The 23,821-nt window shown below is 32.9% G+C and overlaps 1 protein-coding gene across 1 annotated transcript in view; it reads right to left on the reverse strand.

Annotated features, from left to right (window-relative positions):
- LOC129961096 (uncharacterized) overlaps nt 1-23,486 on the reverse strand; it is a 191,047-nt gene extending 167,561 nt beyond the window's left edge. Inside the window, exon 1 of the mRNA XM_056074918.1 lies at nt 23,350-23,486. The gene's annotated coding sequence lies outside the window, so the exon portion shown is untranslated. The remainder of the gene's footprint in view (nt 1-23,349) is intronic.
- Between the last annotated feature and the right edge of the window lie 335 nt (nt 23,487-23,821).

Here is a 23,821-nt window from a genome sequence, read left to right on the forward strand (position 1 = left end):
CGGCAGAAGGTTTGAGCGTTGGAATTCATTTCGCACTTTGGAGAAAATAAATGAAAAACCAGAAAACTTGATAAACGCTTTTTTTTTTTGCCTTCGAAGATGGAGAAACTTTCTTCCGGGTTTTTGTTTTGCTCTTTCTCTTTCTTCCTTTGGTTCATCAGTCAACTTGGTCCTCAATCATGAGCTCAAGAAAATAAGCACTGCCATAAGAATGGAACCCCAGAAACTATTTTTCCTTTAACAACAAATTCATCCAACACCGGAACTGATGATATAAATGATTTCAGTCTACTACTACTTTACTAATTACAATAATAAATACTTCCTCTGTACAAATGTATGATATACATTTTTAAAAAGTCATTAAAGATCAATAGATAAAAATAAATTTTTCAAGAAAGTTCCTAGTATTTATTTGACAGCAACCAATAAATAAAACATGATAGTACAAAAACATTTAAATTCGATTAAGTCCGAAATTTTGAATTAATAAATTTTATTTGATATAGAATATAATATTAAAAAATGGGTGATTTTGATGAAAAGACTTTTATATTTCAAAGCAAGAATCTCAAATCAAAGAAACAAATAGCTGAAATTCCTTTAAAATTTCTTCTTTTAATAAGGCAAAACTTCATCGTGAAGCCCTGTTACAAGAAGATTTGGTTCATTTTCAAGACTAGAAGATAACACCAAGATCTTATCTAGACTAATTGATAAGACCGAATCTCTCTTCAAATGAATTTATTTTACATTTCAAATTATCGTTTCGTGTACAATCAATAAAATTACTCTATTCTACTATATTGTTATTATTTATAAGTATATACCACAAATTCAGAAAAAAAAATAATTCGAATTATTTAGAACCAGTTAGGGTAAGTGGAAATGAATTTTGCAATAGTTATTGTTTTCTTCGATTTAAAATATTTTTATGAGAAGAGAAATAAGTCAATAATTTATGTCAGTGCATAATTATGTTCGGTAGGGCAGATTAAAAAATGCCATTTTTTCCAAATTAATTTATTAACTAACCAGTCTTCGTTATTGTAAGATTCATAATTACCCTAATATGTTCCCAATTACCCCCAAGTTACTATGGAGTAACTGGGGTCCAGTGGCGTGATTAAATTTGAGCAGGCAAAGAGTTGCTTTGGACGCCATTACCAGGGGGCGCAAAATTGTTGAATAAAGTTGTAAAGTTGCATTTAAGGATAAAAAACTTCAACTTTTATTTTTCAGAAATAAAATAAAACTTCTTAACAAATAATGAAGATTTTTTTTCTCTTAATTTAATATTTTGATATAATGAGTTACGTCGAAGATTCCCAAATTCAAATCACTATTAGAATTCCGCAAGCGTACATTGTATTTCACAGTGACATTCGAGTCATAAATATTTGAAAATATTTTTTGATCAGAAAATACAGATATATAGCCAAAAAAGAATCATGTTTGTGTGAGGAATTATGATAAAATTAGACCGAATGTGAAGTCGGACTTTATATATATTAGTTTGAAGGTCATACATCTATTCACCCAACAATCTTAACAATCAGTAAAAAATTGAATAGCATTTTGAAATAGCTAATAACTTGTTTGGAATTGCTATAAATAAATTGAATGAGAATAAAGGGGAATTAATTTTATTTATAATAAATGTGTCATGTATAGAAATTATAAATAAGCAAACACATGTTTGATCTGATGAAAAATTGCGCGCCTTGAAAAACAGATTATTTATTAATTGGATGTTTTTGCTTCTTTGTGAAGCTGAAATGAATTTAATTCGCTGAATGTTTGAATCAGACATTTTTTTTCCCCTGTAATATTAGAATCGAGCTTGAAAATGAATTATTAGCAGAGCATAGCTCTGTCAAGTTGATTTAGTTTGAGTTATTAAATCATTAATTATTTAATTGCTGTACAGTATTTGACACTAAATAATTAATCTGTCAATTTCTCTACAGTTATGTAATCTGGCTGAACTTCAGGATAGATACATATTTCATAAAAATTCAAAGTATTTCTATTTACTGAAGTTTTGTGCCGAACTCTTCGTTTTATTTTTAAAAAATGCGAAATTCTACTCTCGTAATCTCAACTTGATTTCAAAATAATATTTTTGAATTAAAAAATAATTTAAGATTGTTTTGTTATCAAGATAAAAAGTGAACATTTTAATCGGCATTCTACTCACATTTTTTATATTTTCAATGACTGCAGCATTCGATGCCGAATCACTCCCATACATTTAATTCGATGGAAAAAAGTTTTTGAATTCTTAAAGAATATTTTCTTTCATAATAACGTGCCTCAATGTTTTTTTATGAAAGCTTTCGTCTTCGTTTTTTCTTCGTTTCTTCTTTCGATCTTCGTTTTCAACTTAATATTAAAATAAAAAGAATAACTACATAATGGATATTTAATACGAACAATTTTTTTTTCTAAGACGCATCATAATGATATATTTATGTTTTTGAAAGTTTAAAATCGTTTAGTATATAATCGAAAATTTGTAATGATATTTTTATAAACTTGCTCAGGAAATATTAGATACATTTTTAATTTAAATCACTTAAAAAATTTGAATGAGAAATTCTAATAGTCATTTGTGTGAAAATTTTGATATATAATAAAAACAAATATGGATTTCATTGATATTGTCAGGAAAGGAATAAGTTTAATGGTAAATCCTGGCGCTGAGATTTTTTAGGGACCTCTGATTGCATGTAATGCAAATTTCGATTGGCCAGTAATACAGATTTCGATTTTCGACATTCTAAAATACAATTTCAAATGTCTTCCGACATATTAACTATTATTTTTGTTAGAAATTGCTATATTATTTAATTTTTATAAACAGTTTAATATAATTATTTAGGTTTAACTTCATCTCTCTCTTTCTGGACAAAACCTTTTTTAGGAGTGGGAAGAATATGAGGATTGTAAAAATCCATACATTTTTCCTGATTCATATCCTCATATTCTTTATCATATTCTCACTGAGGGAAAAAAATGTAGGGAGGGGCACTGTTTAAGTATTTTCCCTGAGCGCCATTTTATGTGGATACGTCTCGGCTGGGGTCAAGTATATATTTTGGTAACAATAACGAACTGATCTGAAGTGAATAAATTTGCAATGATTAGAAACTACTGCTTATGGTTTCAGAATTTATTTTTCTGTCAGTTCCCAAGTTGCCAATCTGTTTTATTTTACTGTTTTGAAATAGAAATAAATCCTATTTCATGGAATACCGAATATAAACTGCCAGAACTGTTTAATACATTCAATAAGGAGTGATTTATAATCTCAGTATCCTCAATTTTCTCGGGAAATGAAACATTATAACAACAGAAATAGCTAAACATTATGAGATACGAAAAGTAAATATATAAGATTCAGTAACTTATTTTAAAATGTATAAATACTAATAGTTCCATTTGGTAATAGTAGAAAACAGAGCTCCCATTTCAAGTAAAAAGTTTAATCTCCAATTCAATAAAAAAAAATTTCACATTTACTCTGAAAAATCTGCTCAGCGATAGAATCTGGTAGTATAACTTTAATTTAATTCTCGGCAATCAAAAACTATCATTAATATCAAAATATATTTTGATTTAGTCAAATTGTTACTTTTCCTAACCTGTCACATTCATCGGATCATCATCAACTTCATTAGTCCTTTGGACAAATGAATAATGGTAATTCATTGTGGTATCTTTAATGAGATTGGACAAAATATACAAATTTGTTGAAAAATCAACTATGAATGATACGAGATGTTGCTTTCTCCATCTCCACAACTTCTGTTTCTAGTTGAAAAGAGTCGAAATCGTCATCTTCAGATTCCTCTTTCAGCAGCATGTTTTTTTTTCTTCTATATTCGATGTAAACCAGAATCAAACTATTATTAATAACCAGCTTTCCGTGTGAAAAGGATTATATATGTAGATCACGTATTAAAGATCACGTATTATTATTCAAAATATCAGTTGTTAATTTGGCATAAAATAATAAACATTTTCGGCGGGATTGAAACACTAATGTGTTTCTACATTTAATCTCACTTCCTGTTATATAATAAATTATATAAAATGTATGAAAAGTACAGTTTTTTATTTTCAAAGGTTGTTTCTAATTACCCTACGATGAATATTGCTAAGCGCAATTGAAAGCTCTATCACGTTTCTTAGAAGAAAATCTAAAAATGAAAATATAAAATCGTTTTCGTTACTGTTATATATTACAAATCCAAGAAATGTGTAACTTTGTCATTTACCATGCAAATAACCGATGTAAGGAATGAATAATTACACAAAGAAAAGTTATTGCTTCACTTTTTCGAATATGGTTAAAACTAAAGTAAACAAACGTTAGAAAATTTCACCAGAAATGTGTTTAGCATCTTCTAGAGTACCTTATAGAATGCCTATGTTTTTCACCTCGCTAAGGTTTCATCAGCATGAACTGTAAGTCTTCGTTCCCAATTACTTCTAGCTTTCATTTACTCTCAATGACTCTGTCATATTTTAGAACAGAGGAGTTATAATTTAAGTACTGCAAAAATTAATATAAGAATACTTAATAATTTTTTTTAAATGCTGTTGTTTTCTTCAGTAACAGTGGAAATAAGAAAGTGGAAATTCCGAAAAAGAAATCTCAAATAAAAGGAAATTATGTTTCCGTTAAAATTATATATTTAATTCCCATTTAGAAAAAAAAAAAACTGAATAAATTTTATATATAAGAAAAAATTTTATATACTAATTTTTCCTTATACAGATCACTGGAAAAATAGTCTAACACTTATAGTAACTATTGCTCAAAAAATTTATAAAGGGAAAGAAAAAGAACTTTATCACATCCAAACGATTTAGAAAAAAATTAAATTTTAATTTTTTGCCTCCGTCTGAGAAATTCCAATTCATTTACCGAGTTTAAATACATCATTTTCGAGGAAATAATAGATTGACAAATGTGAAATTAATTATACTTACATTTCTCTCCATTTGAAGAGTTTTTTTTTAATCGAAACAAATTGAGAGTTCTTGATTTTATTTAAAGAAAAAGAAATCATTAAGCAAATATTTATAGACTGAGAATATATGATATGATAGTTCAAGATTTTATATTTTAATTCAAGATTTATATATATACTTCCAAGAATGATCGTTTGATTTTTTTTACTCATATGCATTTTTTCAAGAATGGATTTGAAAAAAAAAAAAAGCCAAACTATATTTTTTGAGCAAAAATTGAAGTTAGGAATATTGTATGAAACAATCATGTCATCGGAGCATAACTTACACCGCCAAAATTTCGATTAACCATTTGTAAAATACGTTTATATCATTTTAGGGCTTTTTATTGAGATTCTGTAACATAATGCACTCATTTTATATAAAACAGAATATTTTGTTGATCTTGACTGGAAATTAACAGTGTTAATAAAGAAACAACTGCCTATAGATAAAACTAAAAGGCGTGTTCGCAGATGTTCGAATTTCGAGCTTCCGAAAATAAATAAACACAAATAAATTAAATCAACATTTTCATAATATCAACTGACAACAAAATCGTACTGACATGAACGCAAAATATAACAAACGCACGGGAGGAAACAAATTGATGCTCATTGGCTTTCTTATTATGTCTTACTATTTACTTTCCATTTATGTTTGAAAACAATTGCATCGCGGAATAACGAAATTTATGTCGGGATGTAATGCTACCTTGGCATTTTGAAGTCACCAGACACGGTGTTCCGTCTACACTTCAAGACTCTAATTACTCATTGAAATGCAAATCAAAAGAAAAAAAAATCTTTCGAATGACGTTGGAGGAAAAGACGAATCTTTCACTTGAATGTTAAATTGTGGATTTATTTACTGAACTCAAGTGTTTTATTTTTATACAGAGACTATTTTGCGTACACTATTTCCACGTCTGTACTGTTTTCAGATTTAGTGTAATTAACTCAAAGCAGTAGAAAGGCATTGATTTTGCAACGTTGCGCAGCGATTATTTTACTTGCCTTGAAAGTCATTAAAAACATGTTGGCCAGAATAGATAGTGTTTACGGCATCAAAATTATCAGTTTTTATGATATCAATCATCAAAAGACGATTCTCGACGTGTAAACTAAACAATATTTTCTGTGAATTTCAATACATAAGTAGGTTTTTCAATGAGATTAATTAGTCAATCAGTTAATTTTTTAAAACTGATCAGCTATCGAAATAGGTCCGTTACATAACGAAAATTCAATAAAAAAAGTCTTTTTAGAAAAAAAGATATATACTTTTCAAAGAATCTAGGAATATACTTAAAATATATTAAATATACTAAAAATTACGACCAATATATACTAAAATATACAAAAAATATACTAAATATACTAAAAATTACGACCAATGTGTACTAAAATATACTAAAAATATATATAATACTCAAATATATACTAAAAATATACTAGCTGGAATATACTAAAAATCACGACCAACCAAAGAAAATAACTATTAATTAAATTTTTTTAACGATATATTAACAAAATTCACCAAATGTTGCTTTTTTAAAATCTTATACAGCTTATTTCTCATGTTATATTATTCCTTGATAATTATATTGCCGCATAATGAACTACTGATATCAATTCCTGTGGCTTGGTTGGCAAGACACGAGACTGTAGACCTTCACGACCCAGGTTCGAATACCAGCCAAGTCAGTTTTATCCAAAGACTGGAATTTTAATTTAAAATGTTATTTATTATTTCTCTAGTTTCTAGTTGATTCTAGATCTTTCTTTAAATGTTCTATATGGATGTTTCTCGAACATTCTGAGAGTGTATATAAAGTCAAGTGTCACCAGTTGTGGTCGAGTTATCGGTCCTGTACGCTTGAGAGTTACTTTGCTTGAATAAATCTGATTACTTGTTCAACCTAACAGCCTTGTTATTTCCAATCTTCGTGACAAGTTTGGTGGAGGCGCCGGGTACTTATTCCTGCAACCGTGGACGATAGCGAAAACCTACGGAGGAGCCTTCGATTGAGAGGATTATCTCCCGAATTTGGATTTTACTCTCCAGAAAGCAGAAAAAGGACAAAAATGTCGGTAGAAGCCAAGCCCGTAGTAGTGACTGTTCCTACGCCCCAACAAATGAGGAGCCCATCGACATTCTCCGGAACGCCTGGAGAGGACCCTCTTAAATGGCTAAAGGAGTATGATCGAGTTGCCCATTTCAACAAGTGGGATGACATGGTGTGTCTCGCCAATGTATATTTCTTCCTAGATGGCACTGCTAAGCAGTGGTTTGAAAACAACGAAGACAACTTGAAATCCTGGGAAGCGTTTAAAAATGGATTACTAGGACTTTTTGGTGACCGTCAAAAACACACCAAGAAAGCCGAAGAACAACTTAAATACAGAGCCCAGCGCCCAGGGGAGAGTACGCAGTCCTATATTCAGAGCGTATTAGGTCTCTGCCTAGAGGTTAATCCATCGATGTCTGACTGCGAAAAAGTGTCACACCTAATGAAAGGTATTGCCGAAGACATTTATCAGGCCCTTTTAATGAAAGAAATCACCACTATAGCTGATTTCACAAAATGGTGCAACTATATAGAGGATATGAAGCAAAAGAGAGTAAAACGACAGAGATTTGAGAGGCTACCAAACGTCGTACCTGTAGCATCCATGGAGGACGAGACAGATTTGACGTCCCTCATTCGCAGAATAGTGCAGGAGGAAGTTCAGCGGTTGGTTACCGAACTTAAAGCACCTTCGGAACCATATTCCCAGTCGTTAGAGGACCTGGTGCAAGACGAAGTCGTAAAAGCTTTGGCACCGGTTTCAGCAAAACCAACCGAACCTCGACCAAGACCATCTTATGCAGCTGTGGCCAGACGAACCAGAGCCCCTGCTCAGAGGTTGCCCGTACAGTCAAGAAAAACTGATATTTGGAGAACTGCCGACAATAGACCAGTTTGTTTCCACTGTGGCCGTCCAGGACATGTTGTGCGCTATTGCAGAGAACGGAAAGCTGTATTTGACAATTATCGACGCCGCCAACAGAACTTCGAAACTGACGCTGAAGAAGAAGAATACCGCCGACCAAATACCATCCGCCGTTCCACACCCAGTCCATCTAGAGGCCGATCCCCTACACGCCGTTTCAGATCACCGTCACCGTATCGTCGATCCAGTCAGTCGCCAAGCCGCAGAAATGAGGAAAACTGAACGGAGCGACCTTCCTAGGAGGTGAGGCCGCATGCAACGGAAATCCTCCATCGGCCACCAAGATGACGGGAAATCAACTGGACGTCATTATAGATAAGAAACCTATACGTGCTCTAGTCGATTCTGGAGCCTCATTTTCGATCATTTCCGATAAGTATCGACGGTCGTTGAAGAAGGTTTTGTTTTCTGACACCAAAAACCTTGTACTGAAAGTCGCTGATGGAAGTTTCATCCGACCGATCGGAAAATGTATCCTGCGTGTTCGGATAAACAGCCGAGAACTGCCGTTTGAATTTATTGTTGTGCCGCATTGTAGTCACGAAATAATCCTTGGATGGGACTTTTTAAAAGCTTCGCAAGCCGTGATCGACTGTGGTCAAAGTGAACTATACGTAGAAGACATTTGCCAAGACGTTGCCACACCAGACACATGGAAATTGTATGCCACAAAAGACTACACACTTAAACCCCATTCTGTGACAAAAGTAGCAGTATCAGGATACCATGTTCAAGGAGACCTAAACGTAGTCATTGATGGTAATAAGCAGCTGCTCTTTGAGAGAAACATCGCCGTGCCATCCATGGTATCCTTATACCATAACAGGAAAAGTGAAATTTGGGTTGCCAACTTGCAGTCCACGAACAAAGTAATCAATAGAGGAATGTGCATAGGCCAAGCCGAACCACTGGATGGGGGACATTTATGTGTAATTTCTAGCAAGTCAGATGACATCGATGCACAGCAAGAGACACCAAACGTCGAAATGGATTGTTCACCGATGTTGTCACCAGAGTTGAACAATGAACAGAAAAACAAACTAGCTCAACTGCTACGACGTTTTACTGCAATCTTCACGAAGACTGACAAGCAGGCAGCTGCACGGACGAATGTGAGACACCGGATTCACACGGGTGATCATACTCCAATCAGCCAACGAGCCTACCGAGTCTCATCGACCGAAAGACGCATCATTCGTGAAGAAGTTCAAAAGATGCTCGATAACGATATCGTCCAGCCGTCTGTAAGTCCCTGGTCTTCACCCGTTGTACTCGTGAGGAAAAAAGATGGAAGCTGGCGTTTTTGCGTTGATTATCGCAAGCTCAATGCGATCACGAAGAAAGATGTGTATCCTCTTCCTCGTATCGATGATACATTAGACTGTCTGAAGGGCGCCAAGTTCTTTTCTTCCATGGACCTTCGCTCTGGATACTGGCAGATAGAAGTAGACGAGGCTGATCGTGAAAAGACGGCATTTATAACACCCGAAGGATTATACGAGTTTAAAGTCATGCCGTTCGGACTTTGTAATGCCCCCGCGACATTCGAGAGAATGATGGACAATTTGTTGCGCCATTTCAAATGGATTATGTGTCTCTGTTATCTAGACGATATAATAGTGTTCTCGGAAACTTTTGATGACCATCTCACTCGATTAAGACTTGTTTTAAAAAGCCTTCAAGATGCTGGTCTTAAACTCAACCCGAAGAAGTGTCTTTTCGCGGCCAGAGAAGTAAAAATACTGGGCCATCTTGTATCTAGTAGTGGCGTTCGTCCTGATCCTGACAAAGTGAAAGCCGTTAGCAATTTTCCTACCCCCAAAAACGAACATGATGTACGGAGTTTTCTTGGCCTTTGCTCATACTTCCGGCGATTTATCAAGAACTTTTGTTATCTCGCTGAACCCTTGCAGATGCTGCTAAAAGGTGGTGCGGAGTTTCATTGGGGTCATGAAGAAATGAAAGCTTTTAACAGTCTGAAGAAAGCGCTTACGTCTGATCCTGTATTAGGAATGTACGACGAAAATGCCCCTACAGAAATTCATACGGATGCCAGTGGTTATGGTATTGGAGCTGTCTTGGTGCAAATCCAGAATAAAGCTGAAAAAATAATCGCATACGCCTCCAGAACTTTGACAAAAGCCGAAAGAAATTATTCCACTACCGAACGGGAATGCCTCGCCATTGTGTGGGCAATCAACAAATTTAGGCCATATATATTCGGAAAACATTTTACAGTTAAAACCGACCATCATTCGTTGTGCTGGCTTATGAGTTTAAAGGATCCTTCAGGAAGGCTTGCAAGATGGGCCCTTCGACTTCAAGAACATGATTTCTCCATTCAATATAAAACCGGTAAGAAGCATAGGGATGCCGACACTCTCTCGAGAAATCCAGTGGAAGATGAGACTCATACAACAGACAAATCCCTAGCCGTTACCACGAGTATGAACCTTGCAATAGAACAGAGAAAAGATCCAGACCTTGTAAAAATTAACATTGACAACAACAGCCGATCCATAGAAAAGAAAGGATTTGAATTAATTGACGGGGTTCTATACAGAAAGAATTTTGATCCAGCTGGACAAAAGTGGCTGCCAGTCATTCCGAAACATCTACGAGTCGACATACTTCGACACTTCCATGACGCTCCTACGGCAGGCCACCTTGGTTTCGCAAAAACTTACGACCGAATCCGCAAAAGATTTTGGTGGCCAGGGATGTACCGAAATGTTGTCCGATATGTCATGCATTGTCGGGATTGCCAAAGACGAAAACCTATTCCTCAACGACCACCTGGACGATTAGTTTCCATCCCTCCAGCTATAGCACCTTTCCATCGCATTGGGGTTGATCTCCTCGGAAGATTTCCAAAATCTGGTCGGGGAAACAAATGGATCATAGTCTGCACAGATTATTTGACACGATATGCCATAACAAAAGCCTTGCCGACCGCCGAAGTCGAAGAAGTAGCAAAGTTCTTGCTCGAAGAAATTATTCTAAAGCATGGAGCTCCACGAGTAATTATTTCGGATCGGGGAGCCGTTTTCCGAGCAAGACTTGTTTCCACCCTTGTTGGCCTGTGCAATATCGATCATCGTTTCACGACGGCGTATCACCCTCAAACAAATGGACTGACAGAACGCTTTAATAAAACTTTGACCGACATGCTGTCCATGTATGTGGATACAGAGCAGAAAAATTGGGACGAAATTTTACCGTTTGTGTCCTTTGCTTATAATACCGCTAAACAGGAGACGACAGGTTTTACGCCTTTCTTTTTACTTCATGGACGCGACGCCGAAACGACGTTAGATACAATGTTGCCATTCTCTCCCAATGATGTAGATGATGATTACGTCGCTAAGATGGTTGCCAGGGCTGAAGAATCAAGACAGTTAGCCCGAGTGCGAACCCTGAGTGCCCAAGATAAAGACCGTCGACGTTACAACGCCAAACACCGAATGGTATCTTATGCTCCTGGAGATCTCGTATGGATTTATACTCCAGTCCGAAAAGTTGGACTCTCCGAGAAGCTCTTAAGGAGGTACTTTGGGCCTTACCAGGTTTTACGCCGTTTATCAGACGTAACATACGAGGTGCAAGATTTTGACCCTGAATCCCGAAGACGACCAAGAGACGTTGTCCATGTACTGCGAATGAAACCATACCATGATCCCGACAAGCAAATTGAAATTGAGGACAGTCAAAATGAAAATGTCGTACCTGCCGAAAATCAAGAAATTTACAAGGGTCTCATGACACGTTCCAGAGTAAAAACCCTTAACCTGATTGACAGCGGGGCGCTGTCTTTCTTTGGAGGGGAGTAATGCCGCATAATGAACTACTGATATCAATTCCTGTGGCTTGGTTGGCAAGACACGAGACTGTAGACCTTCACGACCCAGGTTCGAATACCAGCCAAGTCAGTTTTATCCAAAGACTGGAATTTTAATTTAAAATGTTATTTATTATTTCTCTAGTTTCTAGTTGATTCTAGATCTTTCTTTAAATGTTCTATATGGATGTTTCTCGAACATTCTGAGAGTGTATATAAAGTCAAGTGTCACCAGTTGTGGTCGAGTTATCGGTCCTGTACGCTTGAGAGTTACTTTGCTTGAATAAATCTGATTACTTGTTCAACCTAACAGCCTTGTTATTTCCAATCTTCGTGACAATATTATTAAATTAAGCTCATTCGGCCTCAGAGGCAATATTGACCAAACTATAAATATTTAATAGTATAGTTAAGTCTGATTTTAAATTATGATGGATTCTTTGAATATAAGGTATGATATACCGAGTAGCTATAAAATACCTTTCCTTGTGTGAAGGCATCTGAAGATAAATTTAACGAATCGAATGAAACTAAATTTTATACACATGTTGAGGAAGACATGGAGAGATGAATTCCTCAATAAAATTTAGTCACAAAAGTCACCAATGGGAACGCTTTTGATGCTGTGGAACAAAAACGGAAAACTCGATAAATGCACTGAAAATATCATTTATCATCATTATTATCATTTATCATCATTATTATCATTTCATCAATTTTCGAGTAATAGGAAAAATCACACATAAACAGCGGGAGTGGTCTTCCCAAAATTTTCTCGCATATTCTCTAATAAACTTGTCATGTCAGAAAATGCTTGCATGACATTAAGGTACAATAGTTAGGAAATATTAACTTTTGCGTGAATTTTGCAGTTTTACTGAATCTATCATGTCATCCTTGGCGAGTTTTTACGGAATTAATCCCTACGATGCGGTTCATAATATCCAAAAATTGAATTTGTGCTCTAAACATGTTTTTCTGAGTCCATTGAAACAATGATTTGACACAAAGCTGCAGTTGTGATCACAAAATCCCCTACCTAATTAGAAATATTTAAGTAATTGCATTTTTGAAAAACCGCATTAACATGTTTCTGAAAATGCAGACCGATAGACAGTCAACCCGTTGTTGGATTTGTCTCAAACTTTGACAGGTGTCTACACTATAGATGTTAAATCTGAATACCGAATTTTATCTATCTAGCTTTCTTCGTTTTGCAGTTATCGTGTTAACTTATATTCGAACAGCCGTACAGACTGACTTTCTCTGAACAGATTTTACTAAAAATTTGACATAAATCTCCAAATTTTGTGTAAAGACAGTATACCAAATTTCAGTCGCCTAGCTCAAAACGTTTTTGAGTTATATTTGTCATAGACAGATAGATAGAAGGGTGGAAATTTTCCGAAAATGTGTTTTTAGAACTTGGGGAGATCTAAATTGTGTAGATTCGTCAAAAACTTGAGGTCGAATTTTTTGACAATTACCATACTTTCACAATACTACTTATACCAGACATTAAAATGAATGAACATAAAGTACGAAATACACAGAAAATAATCTTTCATTACTTAAGTTCAAGTATCCTGGACCTCATGCAACCTTTTCAATGTGCTGACCTTCCTTAAGAATAAAATATTGAATCGGTAACGGTTTTCTTTTTTTTTTTTATTTTTTTTTGTGAAATTTATCTCCCATGCCTATACAGTCTGCATGTGAAATTAAGTTTCATTATATTATAATAAATTTTAGCTGCAGATGCCTCCAATCAAGGGAAGTTATTTTATGGCCCTCATTTACTTCTTACAATGAAATATCGTCAAATCTAAATTGAAATTTATTTAGATGTCTATAAATACAAATAAAGCTTATTTGTATATGATATTAATAACAATTTAGAAGGGAATTTAGAAAATCTTCAGTCGCAAGTTTTATCAATCGTACACGTTGAAATTTTTCTTGATTATCATCAATAAGAATCCTCCGATTAAATCCAACTCTTAAATCTTCTTTTCTTAAATATGTATTTAGTATTTTTAGTTAAAATTATCATCACTATCTAAATGTTTTAAAAATAATACAACAATGTCAACGTCAGTAGTGCGGAAAATGAAGAAGCCATAATGAACTTTGTGATCATTCTGTGAACTATGACGTGCTTGCTGTAGAAGCAGGAAAGCTACCAAAACAAGAAATTGCAGGTGATTCGATTCTTCGCACTGTCTTAGCTTTCCGGATCAAACCGGCTAAGGTTATCGGGAAAAGCATCAAGGACACTGGGCCTACTGATAGATAGCTGCAACAGAGAATCACGCTAATTTCGGAATCATATGACTTGAAATTTGTAAATAACCAGACGACTCGTGCCTAATAACCTGTTAAATGCAGTCTTCCTGTAAAGTCTGTCCTTTAATCTATTTCAGAATTTTGAACAGTACAATTGAGTTAATTTTATTACTTCGAGTAACTAATAATTACGGTTGATTTCTTTATTGTGATTATTTAATGCTGAACGTTTCGCAAGAATTTCGATAAAAAATTCTAAATACTGGCCTTCCTTCAAGTTTGCTTTTTAATCCCCCCCCCCCCCCCCCAATTTTGAGGATACAAATGGTTTTCAGTTTCGTTACCTCCAGCTGCTTGTAGATACGGTTAATTATTTTTACTGATTATTGTTACGATTATTTGACGCTAAATGATTTTAAACAATTCAAAAGAGCTCTGAATACGGGTCTTCCTTGAAATTTGTCTTTTAACCTTTTTCAAAAATCGAAATTGTGCAAATGCATAAATTCTTTTATCTCGAGTTACTACTAATTACGGTTGATTTCTTCACACAATTATATCGTGTTTATTTGACGTTGAACTCTTTTGAGAAACTTGAAAGAAAGCCATGACAATCTAAAAAACACTTTTTCCTAACCGATGATTGCTATTTTCTTTTTACAGTTCAAATTACAGAGAATATTAGAAAATAATTACCACCTACCTCAAGGAAACTTTTCAAAATTCAGAGTAATTAATGCATAAATAAATCATGACATTTTATTAAAATAATTGTTTGAATTTAATTACAGTACAAATAAAGTAAATAAATTTTCTCTATTTAAATATAAATCACTAAAGTTAAAAAAGAAACATGCCAGATACCTATTTAATAAATCTTTTTGGATTAGATATATTCTGCATCTTTTACTTATATTATATATATGTATGTATGTATTGGAATACAGTAATAATTTTTGTAGCGTGGCTCTGAAACTAAAAACAAAACTCCGATTTTATTTTAAAAATTGATCATTATTATCTGTAGGAAATTAATAAAAATGTTTAAACTTTCTCAGTATCTGAATACTGTATATGAGCCTTTTGAATCGCGCAACTTTTAGAAAATAATTCAGAAGTTTCACGATATGAGGTTTGGACTTTAGGGAGGAAGGGAAACATGGGTTCATTTCGATGGGCCATCGTCCCCTGAACAATAACGAATGGATGTTCTTTACATAAAATCAAAATGCTTTTTATTTTCAGATACGAAAGCCATCCGTGCATTTGGGCATGCACCAATTTGTTTTATTGTTTACTCATCAAGTACAAAGTTTCGTATTAAAACAAAATGATACATTTCAAAAATAAAATGAAAATCAAAGTCGGAAAATAGAAAAAAAGAAAACCGCATTTGAAAAAGTACTCCCCGAAAATGTTCTTTTTATTCAATGCGCATCACCCTTCTAAGGAGTAAAATCATCTGAAAGTGATTGGCGCGGAATTCTGAAACGTAGATTACTCGGTTACGCATTCTGTTTTGTTGCCTTTATTAAAACCAAAATTAGTTTGTGATCTTTATTTATGTTTAGGAGTACTTAATATATGCTCTAATCTATCTTACAAATAAAGGAGGAATTTTATAGTTGTATAACTGATAATGCGAATTAATGGATTAGAAATATGCACTTCTTGATAACTAAAATATACCTATAAGGTAAATAAAAAGAGTTTATATCTAAAGAATATTTTAATTACAGTTCACGTTTTATATCTTTTAATTATAGTTCATGTTTGACATATTTTAATTGCAGTTCATGATTCTTAATTAACCATTATCATTCATTCATATTGTTGCAGGGATATTGGACAATCCTTCCTCATATTTAGGAAGGAAATGGATGGCTACAATTTAGAAGTTCCCGAATTGCTGACGGATCTAGTTTTCATGGTGTCCATCACTTCCTTGTTACGGTGAAAACTACAGTGAACTATAGGCCTTTCAGAAACTTTTTTAAGGGGCTGAAGATATGGGAGTCACATGGGGAGGTATCGGGAATGTTCAGAGAAAATATGTGGACTTGCCATTAAAATCTTCTTAGCAAATAGACAAACTCCTTGGCCGCATGTGGGCTGAAGTTGCCTGACGAAAGTGCTGTCTCTTTCCAGGAGATGTTTCTGATGTCCTGTTTTGATAGCAGCACTGTGCTGCAGTAACGTTGAGAGCTAACTTCTTTTCCACTTTCCAGCCAGCCGATAAGTAGACATTCTTCGTCGTAAAAGAAATTTGGCACAGCTTTCCTAGCCTTCATGGCAGAGTAATCTGTTTTAAGATGAATAGATTCGGAAAGCCGTCATTCATGATCCATCAGCCAAAACAACCATGAACTGCAATTAGGCGTATTGGCGCAGTAGCAAAAGTTTTATTTTCATTTGGGCACATTTTAAAATTAAAAGTTTAAAAAACCATAAAGCAAATATGTATCAATTGTAGGATCCTTTAAATATGATATTTAAAATCCTAACATCTAGTGTAAAAGTGCGCATAGGCCAGAAGTACTTAATTCCCATTCAAAATTCTGTCACATTTGGACTTCGGTATCTTGAAAGGTTAAGTGAAATTAAAATATTAATTTCATTTCTCACATGAATGTTAAAAAGAATGAAAAATTAAGCGAATAAAATTATTTCAGGTAACATGAATATCTTCAGATCATCAAGTGAATTAATTTCGTTCAATGGAAGTTTATTTTTCCATACTTATATGTTATTTCATTTTTATAGTAATTTTTATCTGTCTTATGATGTAATAAACTAGAAAATGAGAAACGGAGCAATTAAGTAAAAGTTTTTAAGATTAAGAGAGGTAACAAATAGTTCCTATTCAGATCGGAACAGGTGTTGATATAAAATGCAAATTTATTAAAAATTAATACCACATAAATTTATATATTTATTCTTTATGCATGCAACGAAAAATTATGACTTAATTTACGAGGATCATAAAAGGATCTCAAAAATGTTCACCATAGAATCGAAGAAAAAGTGAAATGCTTAGAGCCCAGTAAACAATTTATTTTAAATTTGTTTTACTACAAAAGAAAACAAAAAATATATTTAGGAAATATTCGAGAAATATGATGCACACGCGAGCGCAATAGAATAATATATTAAGCCCTCCAGGTATTTTCAATATTTTAAATTCAGTTTATCAAAACAATGTTGTTTATATAAACGGATGAAATTTCAAATTATTTTTTCCTTGACTGTGACTATTTTTAAAGAAAGGTTTTAAGAAGCTGCATCTCTTTTGTTAGAAACAAAAGGATTGGATATAATAATAGATCAATAAATAATGTAAAGTATATAGGAAGAAAATAATAATAGATCAATAAATAATGTAAAGTACTTAGGAAGAAAGTAAATATAAGAAAATTTAGAAATGAAGCTAATAATATTTATGAGTTCTATTATTAACTGGGCGATCGTAGCTTAAATAAACAAAGTATTAACTTTTTTACAAAAACAGAGTTTGTAAAAAATAAACAATGAAATAACATAAAAATTCTTGAAATTTTCGAATTAATATTCATAATTACCACGTTAAATAAACTGCTGCCATTTGTTAGGCACTGTTCATACCAGAAAACAGTGCCTACTTTTTTCAAAACGATTTTACTCCTCAAAGGAGCAGTGAATAAGAACAGTGCTTTTCTGTAGTTTTTGGTTAAAAGGGGTTCCTTTTTAGCTATTTTTTCCGATGTTGATTTTCAGTCTCTTTTTCAGTCACGATTGTACGTTTTAGTTTGAAACTTGAATAGTGTTTCAATTTATTTCTTGATAAGGAAAAACCTTTTTCCATAAATTATCTTTTACCATACCTCTATTTGATGAAATCAAAGTTGGAGGGTTTCTATATTCAACAACAAACAGTAGCAATCAATATCATATGGAATGATTTATATAACTTAACCCTTTCACAGCGAACAGCGCCTTTAGGCGCTCAGCTATAGACGCTCACTCTAACCAAACAGCACCTATAGTCGTTCAGGCAGAGTTGATCTCCCCGAACGAGCAGCGCCTTTTCCCGCCGTTTATTTGTGACATATCCTACCCTGAAGTAGGTTTCTAAAAAATATTTCGTTATTTATTTGAAAGCGCTCGGCAAAAGTTCCTCTTAGACGGAATTAGTATGTTTCAAAAAATAAATTTTTTCAAAGATTTCCTAAAAATATTAATAGTCACTGTTTTGAAGCATTTATGCTTACCTCGTTAGAAAAATAATTAAACGGATAATGGAACAATCATAAGTAGAAAAAAAATCAAAGATTATTCGTAAAGATATTAGTTTATTTAAATGCAAGGCTACGAAAAGTGATCTTAATTTAACTGTTATTTATTAGCATTAAAATATGTGAAAAAAATTCAATAATTCAACCATTGCATCTTAATTTTACTGTGATGCAATACAGTAAGGCTCCAGGTTTTGTTTTCTGTCCCACTGAGTCTTGCAGGTTACTCTAACTTTTAATTCTAGGTATTAAACATGGAATTCAAAATCAGAAGTCTTTCAATTTGTATATTAATAAATTAATTCTTTAAATGTAATGATAAATGCGTTCATTTGACAAATAATCTGAACTTTCTAAAATATTTTCAGACTTCCCTGATTGGTTTTCTTTGATTCAAGTGAATGAGATTATTAATCTCATTCACTTGAGCTTCAGTGTTTATTGCATTATTCAGCGTTTTTGCATTTACAAGAATTTGATGATTTTATTGTTTCGATAAAAAATTATGCATTATAAAGATATGCATACATTTAGTAATACTTTTCTCTTAAATTGTTTATTTTAAGCTGTAAAATTATTATTATTTTCTTTCCCCCCCTTTTTTTTACAGTTTTTTTTTACTCTTAGAACTCATGGATCTGATTAGACGTTTGGGGTATATTAAGAAATCATTGATTCACAAAAGAATGAAGATAGAAAAATGTAATATATCCCGCTGGTTTGGCCAGGAGACCAAACTAAAGATTTCATTACAGTTGAGTTTAACTCCTTAACTCCCAGGTCTATGCATTATGTGTGCATCGATTAATCATTTCTTAAGGTTATAAGCTAAATCAGATCATTCAATGATGACATAATTCGATACAAAAATTATATATAAACCACAAACACCTATTCCATTGAAAAAAATATTCTATTGATAATTTTAATTGAATCAATAAGTTAAAGGTTTAAATTAACAAGTATTTCCGCGGTTTTTGGAGCGATGATTACATAAATAGATAGAATAAAACATTGAATGGAGTAACGACTTGCAAATGTTCATCGTTTCGTTTTTTTATTCAGGAGAACTTCTATCAGACAAGGATTCACACTTTTCTGCATTAAGCATTATTTCTAAAGACAAGGCAGTACATGAGCAACAAAAATATTGGTTAATGCAGATAAAAATTCAAAGCAATCGGTTTTCTGTCGTTGTGTGATAAATTCTTCTGATAGGTGTGGTCCTGGGTGGAAAACGACACATTGAGTCTTTGTAAGCTTCACTCTACATAGTGACTTATTCTATATTACTCGTTCCCCTGACAACTGCACAACGATTTGGTGATTTAGTTAATTAATTATGTAACCAATAAAATTTGGTTTCACGAGTAAAAACAAATATCCGTTTTATTTTCATCGCTTCGGTGCAAGCGATATCTTCCAATTTTCACATATTATAAATAATTTAGTTTCAAAATTTCTCCGGAGTTTTGAATCACTCTTCAACAACATGTTAATACTTTAACAGAATTTTTTCCTAGATACAGAGTTGATTTGCACCGTCTTATTTTCAGAATAAAAAACCGCAATTCTAAAATCAACATTAACACGAAATTTCAACATTCATGCTTCAAACTGGAGCCTATCTTGCACATCCAACATAGAAATTTTATTCTATTAGTGATTCAGAAATCTTCTAATATATAAATAACCGTTATTATTATTATTATTAATTTAGTTTTTATAAAAACTAGTTACAGACAAAGCATTTAGAATGAAAAAGTCATTGAGTGCGGATTTTATATGTGTGTGTTTTAAGTCATCTGGGCGTAAACAGGTTTTACACATGAACTTACAGTATTCACATAAAATAAAGGAGAACATAATGTTGCTTTCCCGTCATAAATAGAAGGAGATCCAAGACCTGATCATTTTGTTTACTCGCTTCACGCGGTTATACACGATAGAACAGGAATAACAGGAATAAAATGATACAATAACCTCTCTTATTCGAACTAACATTTTCAGACATATTTAAAAATGGTTTTTTTTTTAGCCTGTTTAAATTTGGTTTGAAACGCATAAATCTGCCTTTCAATTTGCTAAACATGCATAAGAATCAAACAAAGTTTTATGAAAAAAAAAAAAAAAGATTTAAATATTTGTTTATGTTTAGCTAGCAATCATTTCTTATAGAAAAAATTAACGTGCAATAAGATACGTTTTCATTTCACCTTTCAATAATTAAGTTCAGAATCTTTCTATTTTCAGAAAGTGTACTTGATGTGTGAAAAAAAAAAGTTTTTATTTTTTTTTATTTTCATTTTTGAACAATGGAGCTCAAAAACTTTGTTTCTAAATACAAAAAGTGAAGTTGGTGTGAAAAAAAAAGTTTCTTTCATATAAAAGTGTCAACTCTTCATCTTTTTACTTTCTTTTGTGCTTAGATTACGAGGCTTTAAATTATAACGAGGCTTATGCATTTAATTTAACAAACAAAATGACATCAAAAACTTTGTATTTTCAAAGCTTGTGCGTGTTCGCTTGGGCAGTAGAGAATTGCTTAGATAATTATCTTTTGTTTATGAAGGATAACACTGGAATCGGACCAATAAGTTTTGAACCGAGGTCAGACAAAAACTTTTTTTTTTGTAATGAATTATTTTCCATACCAGAGTTGGTCATATCTTTTATTAGAAATGTGAGTCAAAAGTTTGTATAATACTATTATTTAGCATATGCTTATTGCTGTTTTGAAATCTTTTAGAATTATATGGAAACGATAAAATGGGTAGTAGACAGGCTGAACTTCAACTAGTAAAAAATAATTCAGTTCTTGATTAGACATGATGTACCTGTCCTGACAGATCTTTACGCTTCCATTTATCGGCCTTCGTTAGGTCCTCATTGGACGCCGGCCACACATGGCGTTACATAAATTCAAATGATAATTAAAAAGATCGTAGCTATTCATCGATTTAATGGAAATAAAGAATTTGAGAGTTTGTAATAAGAAATCATGATTTTACTTGTAACTTTAAAACAACCAGCACAATCACTCATACATTAAGCAGCGGAAATGGTCTTCTCAAAACTCTTCCGCATACTTTCTAATGTTATCCACCCTTTCTTTGCGAATAAAATTATGGACTTTATGGCGGTGAGCACCACGAATGCTCAGATTTTTATTTTCAAAGTCTAACACATGAGAGTCGTGTGCTTCACAATATAATAAAGAAAACGGGTTCTTATGTATGAATTGCATGATATTGGCGAACACTAGTTACGAAATATTAATCTTTTAAATCTAGCGTGTGATCTTTGGCGATTTTTTCATGTTTTGGCGAATATTTTCGATCATGCAACTAACACACAAGTACCAGATAATCTAAGATGTATTTTCGTCTTTTTCCAAAATCAATTGAAACCAAAATTTGGCGCAGAACTACAACTTTAGTAACACGATCACATACCTGTTTCATACTTTTTATTTATTGCGTTTATGTGCGTCTTATGCACAGACCGACAGACGGTTAATCTTACAGCTTTGGTTCAAAGTTTGAAAAGAGTCTACATTTTAGATGCTAAATATGTGTGCTAAATTTTATCTATCTAGCTCTTTACTTTTTTTAAAGTATTTTGTTAAATGGTACTCGTGCAGTCGAACAGAAAGACTTCTTTAGAATGGATCTCGTTCGGAAATTACATACATATTATTTACATGTATGTATGTATGTATGTATGTATGCATTCTTCCTATATGAGAAAATAAAAAGATTTGGAGTTTATTCAATGGCTTGCGTCGAAAGTTTGATTTGCAAGAGAATAAACATTTCAAACTTTCTTGCAACAATTTTGATAAACGTCTACATATCATATTTTACAAATTACGATAATATAATAAAACATCATCAAAAAAGTTTTGATGCTTAGAAGTTTAAACACAATGTTTAAATCATTCTTTTTCACTTTACATACACTTTTAATGAATTTATTTAGCCTTCGTTTAAGTTATGAAAGACAAATGCGGTTTATTGAATGAATTCATGTCAAATTGTAAGAAACTGTATGAATTATTATATGAATATATTCTTATCTACATCAGAACTTTCTGATTAAAATATAAAAATTGGAATGCAATTAGCATGCTACTGCGTGTTTTATAAAGCTAAACTGAGTATTATATATAAACATTATTTTACATGATTTGTTTTTAACATATCTTTTAAATAAGTCTTTATCTGTGAAATTAAAAGAAATTTGACTAACGATATACTGAATTTAAAAAAAAATAATTATGAGAAGTCTCATTCTATCGGCTTTGCAAATAATTGCAAATAAAATTTATCCAACATTTAAGGTAAATATTCTTTTAAACCAATTTAAAAAATATCGACATCATAACAAAAAGCTTTAAAAGATTTATTTTTCATGCATGATATCAACTAATTTAGTGTTCAATGAAATAAGATTTATTTACTTTTTTGAATCTAACAATCTTTTAGAAAACCATGTGAATAATAACATAATGACGCAGAACACCATTCTTTATTTTATTTTGGCGACTTGCTGTAATAGTTGTTTCAAAAAGTTTTTCTTAAAGGTGTCAAACGCTGATTTCGGATTATTCACATTCAGTCATCTTACTGTAAATTGTTCTCTCCCTCCCTGTCTCCGACTTATTTGGAAGGAACTATAGAATGCACTTTATAATTCGAACATACCGCCATACAAACATGTTATCATTCGAACACACCGCCATACAAACATGTTATCATTCGAATACACCGCCATATGTTATCATTCAACACAAAAACGTCTTATAGCGCGAAAATTTCTCTAAAACATTTAGTACATTAATGGAACATCAAAACGTTCATAACATTGACTGTTATATTTCTCAAGCAAAGCGCATTTGCTTAAAAAGAATTTCCAATATTTTAAAGCAAATTACCTTCGATTTCGTTGAGTCGTCAATTGCTTACAAGATTTTATTTTTTGTCCTACAGCCAACGCTTCAGAACAGAATTGGTGGCGAGATGTTGTTTTTCGCTCATTGAGTGATAACAATACTAGCGATGTTTATGTTATTGAAATACGTAAGTTGCTCTGAGCATCGTGTGGTTTTTTACGCCAATCGAAAGGCTTGGAACAATTGGACAGAAGCCAAGAGTTAAAGAGGTGTGTCTCATTTGGCGAAGAATCCTCGACGCGAATTCGAATATTACGACAGCGGAAAATACTTTACAATATTGCAACCATCAGAGCAGTGAAAACACGTTATTTTTAGAGCTAGGATTGTAAGTGCGAGAGCGTAGTACTATCGACATTCCTCCTTCCTTGAAATATCACCCAGCGTTGCTTTTTGTCCGCTATATTATATTTTACTGAAGGTCTTATTGAGTTCATGATTTTAAAAAAATACT

Source organism: Argiope bruennichi, chromosome X2, assembly GCF_947563725.1.
Source record: "Argiope bruennichi chromosome X2, qqArgBrue1.1, whole genome shotgun sequence".
NCBI classification, from domain to species: domain Eukaryota; kingdom Metazoa; phylum Arthropoda; class Arachnida; order Araneae; family Araneidae; genus Argiope; species Argiope bruennichi.